General features: G+C 33.2%; 1 long non-coding RNA gene and 1 pseudogene across 1 annotated transcript; one reads left to right on the top strand and one right to left on the bottom strand.

The window, feature by feature from the left end:
* Positions 1–2,761: 2,761 nt before the first annotated feature.
* Positions 2,762–4,635, bottom strand: LOC136417659 (uncharacterized). The gene is made up of 3 exons (XR_010752830.1): positions 4,532–4,635; positions 4,337–4,438; positions 2,762–3,068 (listed from the first exon to the last, which is right to left on the bottom strand). It is a non-coding gene; the product is annotated as an uncharacterized lncRNA (long non-coding RNA).
* A 6,932-nt stretch (positions 4,636–11,567) lies between these two features.
* On the top strand, positions 11,568–12,385 carry LOC136417592 (uncharacterized; annotated as a pseudogene).
* Positions 12,386–14,543: the final 2,158 nt, after the last annotated feature.

The following is a 14,543-nucleotide window of genomic DNA, read 5'->3' as shown; positions in this document are numbered from 1 at the left end:
GCCACGTCTTTAACGCGAGTCTCAGGGGTTGGGAACTTTTCTTATAATCGCAATATTCTTTAAATTTATCTTTTAATTAGAACGAAATCACATTACTGTTAATCACATCTATAAGTACGTTTTCAATAAGCATGCTGCTAATGCTTGGTTTGTATTATTACCATGCCGGTGAACTCTTGATTCTGGTAAGTACCTGTTATCAGGAATTCATAAAACCCTCCGCCCTAATTTGATTTTAGAGTCAGAAATTGACCCATTCAATCTGGGAAAGTAATTGGCCAGAGGAGACTCCTAAAATCAAATTCATGATTTTGATTTTTATCACGAGAGTTCAGAGACCTCTTGGCTTCACGATTGGTCCATTTGGTGTGATGTCGATACAGTCATTTATCTCTGTAAGTTTGTATTTTCTGATTTCATTGATGTAACTACCGTTCCCATGAAACTCGCTCATTTTTAGATACTTAAGGGTACATATTCATACGTGATGCTCATTATGACATAATAGATAATACAGTAGGGGTAAGAATATGTTGAGACATGACAGATGGCCTCTAATACTTGATAAATACGTTGCTTGCATGAATTTTTAAATCAAAATTAAATGCATGCATACCATGCATTAGATGTCACTCAATTGTAATAGTGCTAACAGATGTATTATCAAAGGATAATAAATCAGAACGAAGATCAGCAGAAATTCACTTGACTCTAAGCATCGACAACATACCTTATACCTCCCCCTATGTAATTTGTATAAGGCGAGAAAAACATAAAATAGATTGTAGCCATGTAAGTAAAATAACTTATTTTACAGAATGTCTCAAATCTGTTACAGACAAATAATAACTAATGGTCATGCGAAAACTTCCCAGTCGTAATCTGGACGTTTAGGCGTTTCACGAATGTGTTCAGGAATTTTCGAGTGCCTTAGATCTCGAGGTCTGGTATTATACAGTACTGTTCCGGGCCAATCGAACACGAGAAAAACCAGTCGAATTGACTACTACTCAAATCATGGCCATATCTGTTCCCACCTCACACCCGCGCGAGGACAAGTGCCTAGTTAGTGCAGTAAATAAATCAGTGCGATATTGATACGTGTGAAGTGTAGACGGCGGCGGCCGCTCTTCTAATAAAATACGTCAATCCCTAAAATGAACTTGGAATTACATCTTTCATTCTTTCTTCAAAACGAAAAGATTTTCTCTAGCCAAAATAAAAATTCAATCTATTTAAAAATAATAAAATAAAAACGAATTCCAAATGATAAAAATGTTAAGATAATTAATTGAAAAAATTAAATTAGTTGTTCGAAAATCCCATCTTCCTGAGCTAGGCAATAACCTAACCGATCATGAAATGACTTAACATTTCGTAACATGTTACAGCTGATATTTTGGAATGAGTTTTCAATTTTTCCTCGAAGTTCATCCAAATTATTAACCCTCTCAAAGCCATAAATGCTAGATTTTGCGTGCCCCCATAGAAAAAAATCGTTTGGAGAAAGATCTGGAGATCTGGCTGGCCACAAAATAGTCCCCCTTTGCCCTGTAATAAATCGTTGGGGAAACGTTTGATACAAAAATTCCTTGACCAAAAGACTATTATGAACAGGGCATCCATCCTGTTGGAACCGGGTCTCACAGAATCGATTCCCAGCGATTCTTTGAATTTCGGGCACTATTTGTTGTTGAAGCAGGTCCAAGCATTTCGCGCCAGTCAAAATTTCATCACTGAAAAATGGACCGATCATATTCTCACCCAATATGCCTCCCCAGACGTTCAATTTTTGAGGATACTAAGTGCGAACGTCAAAAAACTTGTGCAGGTTCTCCCCAGACCAATATCGCACACGAGCAGAATTAGGTCGATTTAATAATGGAAAGGTCGATTCATCCGTGAAGACAATGTTCTTGAGAAAATTGTCATCACGATTCGAACGTTCCATTACTATGTCGTAAAATTCCATTCTGCGAAAGTGATCTGCGGGAAACACCTCGTGAGTTTTTTGAGGTTTGTAGGATCGGTAACCATTTTTGTTAGGACTTTCCTAACATACGAACGACTGGTCCCAACTTCATCGGCAATGCCTTCGCTGCAGAGTGTGGGACCTTCATACGCCATAGCAAAGATCTGGATCTGTGTGAACTCGACGTCTTCATCGAGTTCAACAAAGCTCTGATGTGCGCTTGGCGAAATACATCCCAATGTCTCAAAATTATGAACAATTAAATGTAATGTTGACAACGAGGGAATTGATCTATTTTCTTCCCGAAGGATTTCCAAAAAGATTACCTAATTTGGCGACAAGTCTGCCCTTGGCAATACCATTTAATGATTTGGACTTTTTCGGAAACACTATAACTAGTCGACATTTTTAAAATAAATTTTTCGTTTCTATTCAGTGAAAAATACCTTATCGTTTCTCTATCTTCGATAGTTTGAAGTAAAGTAACTGCCGGCTCCGTTGGGCTCGGAGCATTATAATGGGAAGAAATTTAGCGTCAGTCAATTCGATTAGTTTTTCTCGTGTTCGATTGGCCCGGAACAGTACTGTATATTAATATTTTGGGAAGGTGATAAGAAAAAAATGCCATTTTTTATAACCTTTTTTGTATTTTGCAAAAACTTCATATAAATACATTACTGTATAAAAACGCAATTTAAATTTTATTTACAAAGTAGACCGTAGAATCATAATATGTTATCTACTCACTTTCTTTGTGCAAGTATCAAGAAGATAAACACTGCGAAATTTTTATGGTTTAGTACTTTTTGTGCACTCCTTATCATAAATATTTAAAGAGATACAACATTTCAAATGATGTATAATTCAAGATTGAGTTCGACAAAAAAAAATTATATAACTAAAAATTCGAATTTGAAATGCAGAAATCGTAATCATTCTGACTCTTTAAACTCAAATTTTGCTCGTTGCACAAGTGAAGCAAAGCGACAAACGCTAATGGACAGGACAGTTCAGATGCCACTTTCTCATCAAGGAATTGCGGCAGTTGCTGGTACATTTGAGAAAACTGGATTCGTTTCACTTGTGCCGATGTGTCCTGGAAAGAAGAGAATTCTCTTAATGATTTTAAATCAGAAAATAATTTTAAATAACATAATGATGACAAGAAATTGGCTTGTATGGACAGCAATAATAATACTATGTTTACAGAATGCATCATGATGTGTGTGTATCTACTTTATACACACACAGAAGTCTCATGAAATCAATAAGTAAAAACGCGCGTTGGCAGATTGTCAAATGTCCTTCTTCTTTTCTATTTAAATACTAATGAAATTTTGCATAAACCGTGTTAACACCTTTCTAACATGTCCATGCATATTCACTAACAAGTTCTTGTTTGTAATTTTTCACGACTAGTTAACCACAGCAGTCTAGATTGTAGCAATGATGTAGTGGAGATACTTCATGCATTTCCAGTAAATGCCTTTTATAAACGACTCCATAAAATAGTAAGGTTGATGACTGCCTGTGGTTTCCATATTCTATTCTCTCCTCCTCCTTCTTTCTTCTTCAGGCTACGCCCGCATGTGGGTATATTGCTATGCTTTAATACAGGTTAAAACCATCCTGATTTTAACATCTGTACACGAGCATGCCATTTTTACTAAGGCGCGCCACTAACAAAGATGGAGCTTTTTGTTACTTGTGTACATTCATGGTTAGTACTAGTGCTTCTTCAACATCAATTACAGTTTTACGAAATTAGCATTTCAACACATTCCATTTATATAACCATTAAAGATCGGCTACTGCTTTATTTTATCGATTGCAATAAGAGTACAAAATTGAAAAATATTTTATGGAATTAATTTTATTCATCGACAGAAATTATTAATGGCTTGGCACTAAACATGTTTTTCTATATTTCTCTATTTTACTTATTAGTATTAATAAATATTAAATTTATTTTATTTACCTTTTGCCAAAAAATTATACGACGACGAATCATTAAGTTCAGGCAGTACAATGACATGCATGCGCAATAGCAATAAATGGTAACTAACTTAAATGACTGTTAATAATAAGAACGATGTTTGGTTTTGCTTCTTTACTGTTTAAGACAAATTTGTACATTTTATGATATGCATTTTGAACTAATAAACTTTTTTCAAAAGACGACGAGAAAACATAATGTGTAGACTAGACTTTATATAAAACTTATTTAAATAATGATTATAAATTTATGATTTATTATCATTTTTCATTAGATAAAAATATATCACTCTTTCAATTTAGCACATATCTGAGCCGAAAATCAGGAATCAACTAGAAAATGTCGAATATGCTCAAAAATAAACTTACAAATTTTGTTTTTTGCGTTAATGCGCACCACACCGATTCCTTCAGTTTCTTCATATCCATCTTTTTAGCTCTGGTCGCGTAATGCATAAAAGATTGTTGTACCTGCAACATAAATTCTATTGTACTACCCAAAAATCCTTCATCAATTTAATTCATTCTAATGTCTCACAACGATCCTTAAATATTGCAACAAACTATATAAGGTGCATCGACCATGTTATCGCCGGTAAATTCTGGAGCGTACTTGTTAATTGATCTTGGAAATGAGCAATCCATATCATGGGACGGGTTATCTATATCATTTTCATTGTCATGAATATATTCCTAAATAACATTGCAGTTTAGTAAAAACGAATCTGCGTTTAAATTGCAAGGGGCTCAGTTAATAATATGGGATAGTCACACCTTCAAAATTATTGGTATCTACGTTAAAATGTCTTTATAAAGACTTTTTACTACCGTTTAAATTAAATACTCCATGTATTAAAAAATTTTCAAATTTTATAAAGAATACTTAACATACCTCATTAATACAGGTAATAAGGAAAATTTTAAATTACCATATAAAACGTGTTTTTGAATGGCACCTTTATCTAAGAAAATAAAAATATTACAGCCATTTAATGGTGTGATAAGCTAAAATGAACACACTGTATATTTCAGTCACACAAAAAGAGCTAGTCTTATAATAGGAAGGCAATAGCATTTGTTCGGTAATAGTAAAATTCGCACCAGTCTGACTTATACGAAATTAAAACGAGAAGAATATTTACCCACGACACGAAACTTTCCCGTCGTTGAAATTTTAAAATATTTTGAAATCAATTTTAAAATGTAATTTTAAACGTCACAATTAGAAAAAGTTAAATATTTACCGATTGTGGGGGACAATAATGACTATCGTTGGGGTTATCGTAGTTGTAACCAGACACGCAATAATCCACTTCATTTCCCAACGGTTTCTTTTTAACCACTTTCAAAGTAGGGATGGTGCAAAGATATTCCATATTTTCTAACATTTTTATAGCTGCAGTGTTGCGCAGAGACATCAAAATCCTGAAAATTTTAAGTATTTTAACTAATAACAATTTCCTCTTCTCACGCTGAACCAATCACAAACCAATTACAGCCGTAATTTACACTAATGCAATAGTCATCCCTGCAATCTTACAATCAACTGATATAACTCAATCTTGTGGCTACATTCTTCGAGGATGTTATTCACGAAATATTCTTCTTATAGAAAATTCGTGCAACGAACATGAATTCATAATTTTTGTCGCATTTATTATTTTGTCCCTCAAAATACTAAGGAGATAGATAGATTTTTTTAAATAAGCTCAATCGTTCCGGTACTTTATTAGAAGTTGGATGACATAAATAATTCATTTATCCAAAAACCAGTCAAATCAAACTTTTAAAAAATATGTCAAAAAGTGAACACAATGTACTTTTCAGATAATCACTGCACCAATTAAGTTATTATCGTAGGCGATAACTAATAAATTTAAATATCAAATTGCCAAACTCGGAATAAAGTTAGTGCCAAAAGTACCCCGGTCCGTTTAACAAATATTAAAAAATTTATAACGTCACCTCAAACCGTTTCGGTTATATTGATTAAAAAACCATCTTCAGGAGCCACCGTTTAAAAGAATTTAGCTTCATTGAGGCTCGTATGCCGATATATCTTTATATGAAATTTGCCTATTTTTTATCAAACACAATCACTCCTTAAAATATTTACATCTCCTTTTGCGACACCCTCTATACCGCGGTTTGATTAAAAATTCCATATTTTTCTTTTTATTTTCATTAATATGTGATTGAAAATAGTGGTGTATTATACGCCCAGGTTCTGGAATATAACACTGGGACTTAATCATTAAATTTAAATTCCTATGGGGGTAGCACCTGGATATAAAACATCAGGGGCATAAATATTTCACAATAATGATCCACATACTTGTAACTATTAACTTATTAATCAACTATTTTTAGGAAAAAAGGCGAGAAAATATATCTATTCAAAAAATAGTAGGGAAAAAATAGTAAACATTACGATATAAAACATTTTCTTATCTGTCTCGAGCAATAGCTTATTTCGGCGATATGTACACCTTGGGTTCGCAATCTTTTGTTATCGATAGAAAAAAAGTGTCATCTGGATGTGTAATTTACTGTTTCAACCGGTAACAAAGACGATAAAGTTCATAGGGTTAATAACCTCTCAGAGACAACCAGCAAATGCATACGTTTTGAAACAAAATAAAATTCTCGTTAGAAATAAAATGTATAAAATGGAAATTATGAGGTATTTAAAATAACTCACTTTCTAGTATCGACCACAACACATTTCTTTTCCTTTAGCCTCGTCCCTTTGTTATCAAGATCATTGGGTGTATTGTGATACAGTGCCATCCAGTCAAATGGCTGCGGCTCAAACTTTCTTTTCGAAGATTTTGTTTTTCTTCTCTCCTCTTCTTTTCTGTCTTTCCCTAAATGGGGTATTCCAAGAACTTTTATTAGTTTTTGCTTTTTATTATTATTGATACAAAATGTGCGTAGAATATAAGAACCAAAGATCGTGTAAGGTTAAGGGGTCAATTCGGCCCCCACGGGCGATCGATCTGAAATTTTTACCTATTGTCATTATCACTTAAAGGACTTACCACATAAAATTTCAACTTCCTAAGTCTCACCATTCAAGGGTAGGACGGGGTTGAGGGTGAAAACTTTATAACGCCATATCTCGGGAACTATTCATCGTACAGCGTGGAGCAAAATGGTGCGTCCTTCAGTAACCACCTTCTTATTTTCATATACTTGCAGATTTATCGGTTGATGCCAAAGGGCCGAAATCTAAAAAAAAAAACTTAGGTGATTTTAGAGGAGTTCGCACTTTGGTACACTAACCATTTTTGCATACTGTGTAGAGGGCCTCTCGAAGTATCTCCCCACGTTAAATCAGATTTGTACCAAATTCAGTATTTGGGATATAACGATTCAAAGTATACGCAGACCACTATACAAAAAAAACCGTATTTATCGCAATAAATTATTTTTTCTCACTTATAGCTTAGTATACCTGTACACATAGCAATAAACTATTGTGCCAAGTGGTGTGTACCTGGTGTATATATTTACTTGGCAATTTTCGATGAATTTTTCGCAGTTTTTTAAAATGGATTATTATTTATTCTAAATTATGGAATCTAATGATTCATTATCTTCCACATCAACATCGCTGAATGTTAAGTGTGTGATTTGTTCACGTGCCTGGAGGAAAGTGCCTGGAAAGGCAAAATGTATCAACACGCCTGAAGACGTCCGTTTATACTCAAAAGTATTCTGTGTTGCAGTTCAACACAATCGTACCGTATGCGGATATTGTTGCATTTGCTTTTATAAAAAGCAAAGAATGCTGGTCCCAATTCAGCAAAACGCTGGACTTCTAAATGACATCTCTAAAGATCCCGTGGTAGAAGAGTCGATTCGGATTAATATCAGCGAGAATAGCGATGATTTTGAAACAGACGATACACGTGATCCTGAAGTTAAATACAGCCTTGGCCAAAAGTATTTGCCACTTATGTTAAAATTCAATAATTTTAAATTATTTTATATTCGAGATAAAAGGAAAATACCAGTTGATCAAAATAGGAATATTTATTAAAGTAAAACATTAAACATTAATATTTAGTAGAAAAACCTTTAACTTTAATAACAACGGCGATTCTTTTGGGTAAAGTTGACACTAAACGTCGGCATTCTTGTGGAGTAATATTATGCCACTCCTGAATCAAAACATTTTTTAGTGATTCCTTTGATGTAATAGAGTGCTCTTTAATTATGCGCTTCAGTATAGCCCAAAGATGTTCAATAGGGTTGAGGTCCGGTGACTGAGGAGGCCAATCTATGACCTCAATCCCATTATCCGAGAACTACTTTATTGTCGTTCGCGATTTGTGACGTGGCGCGTTGTCTTGCTGAAAACGGACGTCATCCATGTTGGTGTCACCAAACATTTGATTGAAAGACGGGTCAAGTGCCGTTTCCAATACTTGAATATATTTTTTTGAATCCATTCGGCGCTCATGCACAACGATTTCGCCCACCTCGTATCGTAGACTGTGTAATTTAACATCTAATGAATAGGCCGAAGAATTAGTTAATCTGGAAATCGATCGCACCGTTGCAACTCACAAATATTGCATCATTTGTAATGGTAATATAACTTCCAATTTAATGTTGATTCCCGAGAAGGCTCGTTGCCAGAGTTACGCGAAAAGAAAACTGTTTATTCCAGTTGGCGTTAGATGCTGTAGAAGTCACATCATTTTCGACTCATTTTTTAAGGAAAATTTAATGAAGATCAAAGTATATTCAAATATTTCTGAAATCACATCGAAAGAGCTCTCTTGCATGATGGAAAACTTAGCGATTGGTTGTGATAAAAGTCTGTTTGATCAAGTCTCGGATTTTTCTATGCCCGAAACACAATTAAGACTTTTCACAAGCTTGACTTGGGAGAATTTATTGCAGTTAAAAGAAATGCTAACGTCTCTTAGAAATTCTTGTAACAGAACCACCACACAGGCCATCGTTACCTTTTTATTCAAACTTAAAACCGGTAATTCACATGAACTAATTGCTTCCATTCTCCATTTACCCAATAAAGGTGTTAGGACTTGCGACGTATTGTTTTATCACGGATTAAAGTTAGTTTAACAAACTGATGTTACGCCCATGGACAACCCCAGCCATTGGGTAATACTGTTGGAATTCCCAGCGCTTAACACCCATCTTCGGCTGAGGGAAATTATTTTATGATTGGGATTTCCAGCACTATTCTTTGTCGGACTAATATTGCGAATTTAAATTAAAGGTACCGCCAAACGAATACAATGGCTGGGCTCCAATAAAAGCCCAGCGATCGTGCCTCTAAGTGCTACGCTTTAACGCGACAAAGTAGCCTAGAAGCCGCTAATGGGGCCTTAACGGGGGTACGTCTATGGGTGTTACACCTCCGTATTAGTACTTAAGGAGGGTGCGAAACTGAAGAAGCTCTCTTTTCTCGCTACTTCATCACGGACTCGTACGCGCTAGGTTTTCGTCAACATTCTTTAAATAACGCATTTCTCAATATTGTATAGTTGTTAATGTTACCAATAAACCTTTGTTAAGTTAAGAAGGTCTAGTTTCTTTTATACGCGAAAACAGTGTCTCTGAGACTGCGAACTCAAGGTGGTCTTTCATAATCAATCAATCCAGTCCACGATCTACGTAGTTCACGGTTATCGTATCGAAAGGGGTGAATCGACCCAACTACGTACACGCGCCAGATTTGGACCAAACAATAACTTCCAAACGGTGAAAATTATACTAAAACGGTTACCACAATGCAATCTTAATTCTTTCAAATTGAACTTATGTGTTACAAAAACAAATACAGGAGTCAAACTAAGGCAACTATGTTATCAGACAGACCTTAAAAAGTTAAAAATAGGAGTGTGAAATTCATTTCACTGACATACTTTACAGTTATTCCACACAGCTAATAATGGTGTCTTTTAAACTGGTAGTCAAAAAACCTTATGTTAATTGAAAAATATAATGTTGCATTCATTTAATAAATTCAATCCACAAATTCAAAACATTAACGAAGGATTCAGTGCCAAAAAAAAATCTTTTAAGAACTCGAAATTCATTCGTTATCACAAACAGATGGCCCTGCAGTAGTTGCTTCACTTTAATTATTTTGTCGTTTCGTTCTACATGATTTATTTGCCTATGGCTGTATTTAATGCCAAAATAAGAAATATTAGATACTTACTATGAATTTATAAAATAAATACCAATAACATTATCGTGATTTCAAAATAAGCAGATATTTTTAAGTATATGTTCAGCGAAACCTTTGGGCATTATAATTTTGGTAAAGGGTCAATTGAATTTTATACATGTGTAATTACACTATCGTAGTATAGTTCTGAAAGATATTTTTAATCCAAGTTGGAATAAATTATAATAATTAAACTTTGTTCAAAGTTTAATAGAAAACAGCTGTTATTTGAAGGTGTGTTTGAAATTGGGCATGTAAACTAATAATAAAGGATTTATGCTATGAAAAATTGATTTGGCCTCTTCTATTTAGTCCGAACTAAATTGAAATCTCAAAAATTTGATCCGGAGTGTTTACAGCACGAAGAAAGTATTATAACGTCATTGATTCTTTGCACCAAATATTTAATCCATGCGATGTAAACTTTCTAATTGTCACATAGTAAATAATATCGATCCAATTTATTAACAAATATTTAACTATTATATTTATAACATCATAGACTGGAAGTGTCTAATATTTTGATCATTTTTAGAGCTTCTCGATGAACGCTCTGTCCCAGTTATTCCTTTAAATTTTACTAGAGCAGAAATCTGAAATGAAATATTTTCCAAGTGGCATAAAGAATTTTTTTGAATGTTCGGGTTCTATTAAGGTTAATTGTTATAAGTGGTCATATAGAAAGTTACATATGTCCTTTTTATTCAAATAATATACGGGATATTTGAAAAAATAGGCGGTTAAAATGATGTATGTCCGAAGCACATACAGTGGTGGACAAAAGTTTGGAAACTACTGAATTTATCTTTAGTTATAACGGTGTCCTTTTATTTAGATTTTAAATTATATACAGGGTGGGGCTTAGGTAATGGTACACAGAGTAATGGCAGATTTTCCATGTAAAAATATTGCGATTTAGCTACATTTATCTTAGTCAAAAAGTTGAGAATAACTGAATTACAGGGTGTTAAAGTCGCAATTTTATTTTCGTTTTTTCTTTATAATTTTTTTAATAATGTACAGAATTCAACCAAAAATGGTATTTAGGGGTTTTTCAACATAACAAATTGGAATATTATGTTAAATTAGTTCCATCCTCTAGAAGGCGCTATCTGCCTCGTATCGATTATGTTTGAATTGTTACAATTTTTTTGTTAATAAATTCGTGTTTTTATTAAACTATGTGAATTTTAAAACATATTTATGTCAAAAAGATATACCTTGTGAATATTGCCAGTATGCACCGTTGTCGAGATATTTGCATTTGAAAATATAATTGCATTTTTAGTTGTTTATAACTGCTGTTATATACACATTATCATAATTGACAGAACTACTCGTAGTTGTCAAACGAGTGTCAAACAAATATTAAAATATAAATTCAACATGCCAAGACATAGTTCTTTTTCAAATTTAGAAATGAGAGATATGTTGTGCGTGTATGCGCAGGAAAATTTCAATGGATTTAGGGCCCATAGACGTTATTTACAAAGATACCCAAATAGAAGATAACCTTATTTCAAAATATTTAAGAGAATATTTGATAGATTAGGTGAAATCGGCACTTAAGTCACACCACTAACAATATCATGGGACGTCCAAAAATTATTAAGCCAGAACAAGAAGAAGAAGTTTTAATACGCGTTGCTGAAAATCCAGAAATTAGGAGAATGGCAGCAAATACTGGAGTAAGCAAAAAATCGATTGTAAAAATTTTTTATCAAAAAAACTTACACTCATATCATTTTACACCTGTGCAAAATTTACAGGAAACTGATTTTTCCGCTATAATGCAATTTTCACAATTTTGCCGTAGGCGCCAAAACAACGATCCTATGTTTTTTAATAAGATTTTGTTTACGGACGAAGCAACTTTCACACGTCGAAGCGTATTTAATTTTTGAGACAAGCATGTGTGGGATATAACTAACCCGCATGTAATAACTGAACGTAATTTTCAACATAAATTTAAAATTCACATTTGGAGTGAAATCGTTGACAATTATGTGTTGGAGCCATATGAGTTACCACCCAATTTAAATAGTCAGTTATACTTAGATTTCCTCCAAAACCAACTATTTGAGTTTCTGGATGATTTACTTTTAAATTTGAGGCAACATATGGTTTTTATACAAGACGACACACCTGCACATTTTTCTTTCCCAGTTCCAAACTACCTAAATACATACTTTCTCAATTGTTGAATGGGTCGTAGATCTCAGATACCTTGGCCTGCGCAAAGTCCCGATTTTAATTCTATTAATTTTTGCATCTGGGGATATATGAAACCCATAGTTTATCAAAATTTAATTAATAACCGAGAAAAATTAATAAACAGAACAGAAAACGCAGCGAAAACAATGCGAAATGAAAATTTATCATTTAAAATTTGAAGATTGTTAAGAAAATATGTTGTAAAATGCGTTGAAATCAAAAGTAAACACTTTGAACATTTATTAGGTAAAGAAGATTTATTTTATTAGATTGTTATTGATGTTGAATTAAATTATTTATTATTATTTTTTGTTTTTTATTTTACCATGTAGTGCAATATTTTTAAATGTAAATATCTCGACAACGGTGCATATTGGCGATATTTACAAGGTATATCTTTTTAACATAAAAACATTTAAAAATTCACATAGTTTAATAAAAACACGAATTTGTTAACAAGAAAAAGTTGTGACAATTTAAACATAATCGACGTGACGCAGATAGCGCCCTCTAGCAGCTACATAAAAATTAGATCACAATTCTTACTTAACATTTTACAAAACTTTAGTATACCAATTTTTTTGTGGACCCTACAAAAACACAAAAAGTGATTAAGGAATTTTAAAATAAAATTCCAACCTTTAATACCCTGTAATTCTGAAACACGCAACATTTATATAAGGAATATTGGGTCCAGTCATCATATTTTGGTGTCCCCTATCTCGGGTTTTGCAATGAATCGCCCTGTATAAATATAATTGGTACATAGATGTAAATAAACAGGTAGTATAAAAATCTATAAATAATGAAACTGGCACTAATAAAAAAATATGTGTTTTTTGTTGTTCGACATAAGTTTGGAAACGCCGTTTTTGTACTGTTTTATCTACAAATTTTATAAATATACATCAGTTTCTGTACGTATTTTTAACTGTACACTTAATTCCAAATATGGCTGAATCAAAATAAATTCCAGTAGCTATGCGGCAACCAATTGTTAAAATGAAAAGAGAGGGTTACTCGTACGCTTTGATTTTCGAGGTGTTGAAAGTGTCGATAAAGATAATTTGAAAAATTGTTAAAAAAAAGCAGTGCGGTACTGTCAATGATCGTTCTCGTGCTAGACGTCCACGTTGTACTAATAGAAAACTTGATAGACGAATTAAAACTATTTCCTAAGCAGATCCCTGCAAGATGGCTTCGGATATTCATAAATAATTAATGTTTTCTAACATTAAAAACGTTTCAAAACTGTACAACGACTTCTACGTGATATGGGATTATTTGGACGTAAACCCGTAAAAAAATAATTAATTTCTAAAACAAATCGAAAGGCCCGTATTACTTTTGCATGTGAAAATATTTCAAAGTCATATGGTGAATGGGGTGCCGTGTTATTCAGTGACGAAAATTAATTTAATTTGTTTGGAAATGACAGTAAGGTTTATGTGAGACGTCCGATTGGTAAAAGGTATAATAAAAAAATATCAAACCCCTACCGTGAAACATGGCGATGGTAAAATTATAGTTTGGGGGTGCTTTTCGCCGTTCGGTGTTGGTTCGCTAATTCGTACAACAGACAAGATGGATTGATTTATTTATAAAAACATATTGAACGATCACATGTTACCCTATGCTGATGACAATATATATCTCTACAATGGTGATATCAACAAGGCAACAACCCTAAGCACACTTCAAAATTTGTCAAGGATTGGTTTCAGATGAAATCCGTCAACGTCTTGAAGTGGCCTGTCCAGTCACCTGATTTAAATTAAATTAAACTCCTTTGGGATCACTTGAAAAGACAAATTAGGAATTATACAATTAGGAACAAGGATGATTTATGGAGAGTGTTAAAGCTGGAATGAAAAAATATTTAGATGATAATTTGTGAAAAATTAGTTTATTCGATGAACAGTAGATGTGCAGCAGTGGTCCAATCAAACGGTTACGCAATCAAATATTAATACATAAAATTATTGTGCTAATAAAATAATAATTTATTTTAATTTAATGAAAAAATTGAACAGTTTCCAAACTTTTATTTGTCATAAAATCTTAAATTTTTGTATTTTTTCTGTAATCCATTTAAATTAAGTAGTTTAATGTGTTTCGCAATGTTTAATAGACTATCCCATTGATCTA

This window comes from Euwallacea similis, chromosome 29 (assembly GCF_039881205.1).
Source record: "Euwallacea similis isolate ESF13 chromosome 29, ESF131.1, whole genome shotgun sequence".
Lineage (NCBI taxonomy): Eukaryota > Metazoa > Arthropoda > Insecta > Coleoptera > Curculionidae > Euwallacea > Euwallacea similis.
Note: the sequence above shows the minus strand (reverse complement) of the source record. Positions and strands in the feature narration are given on the sequence as shown.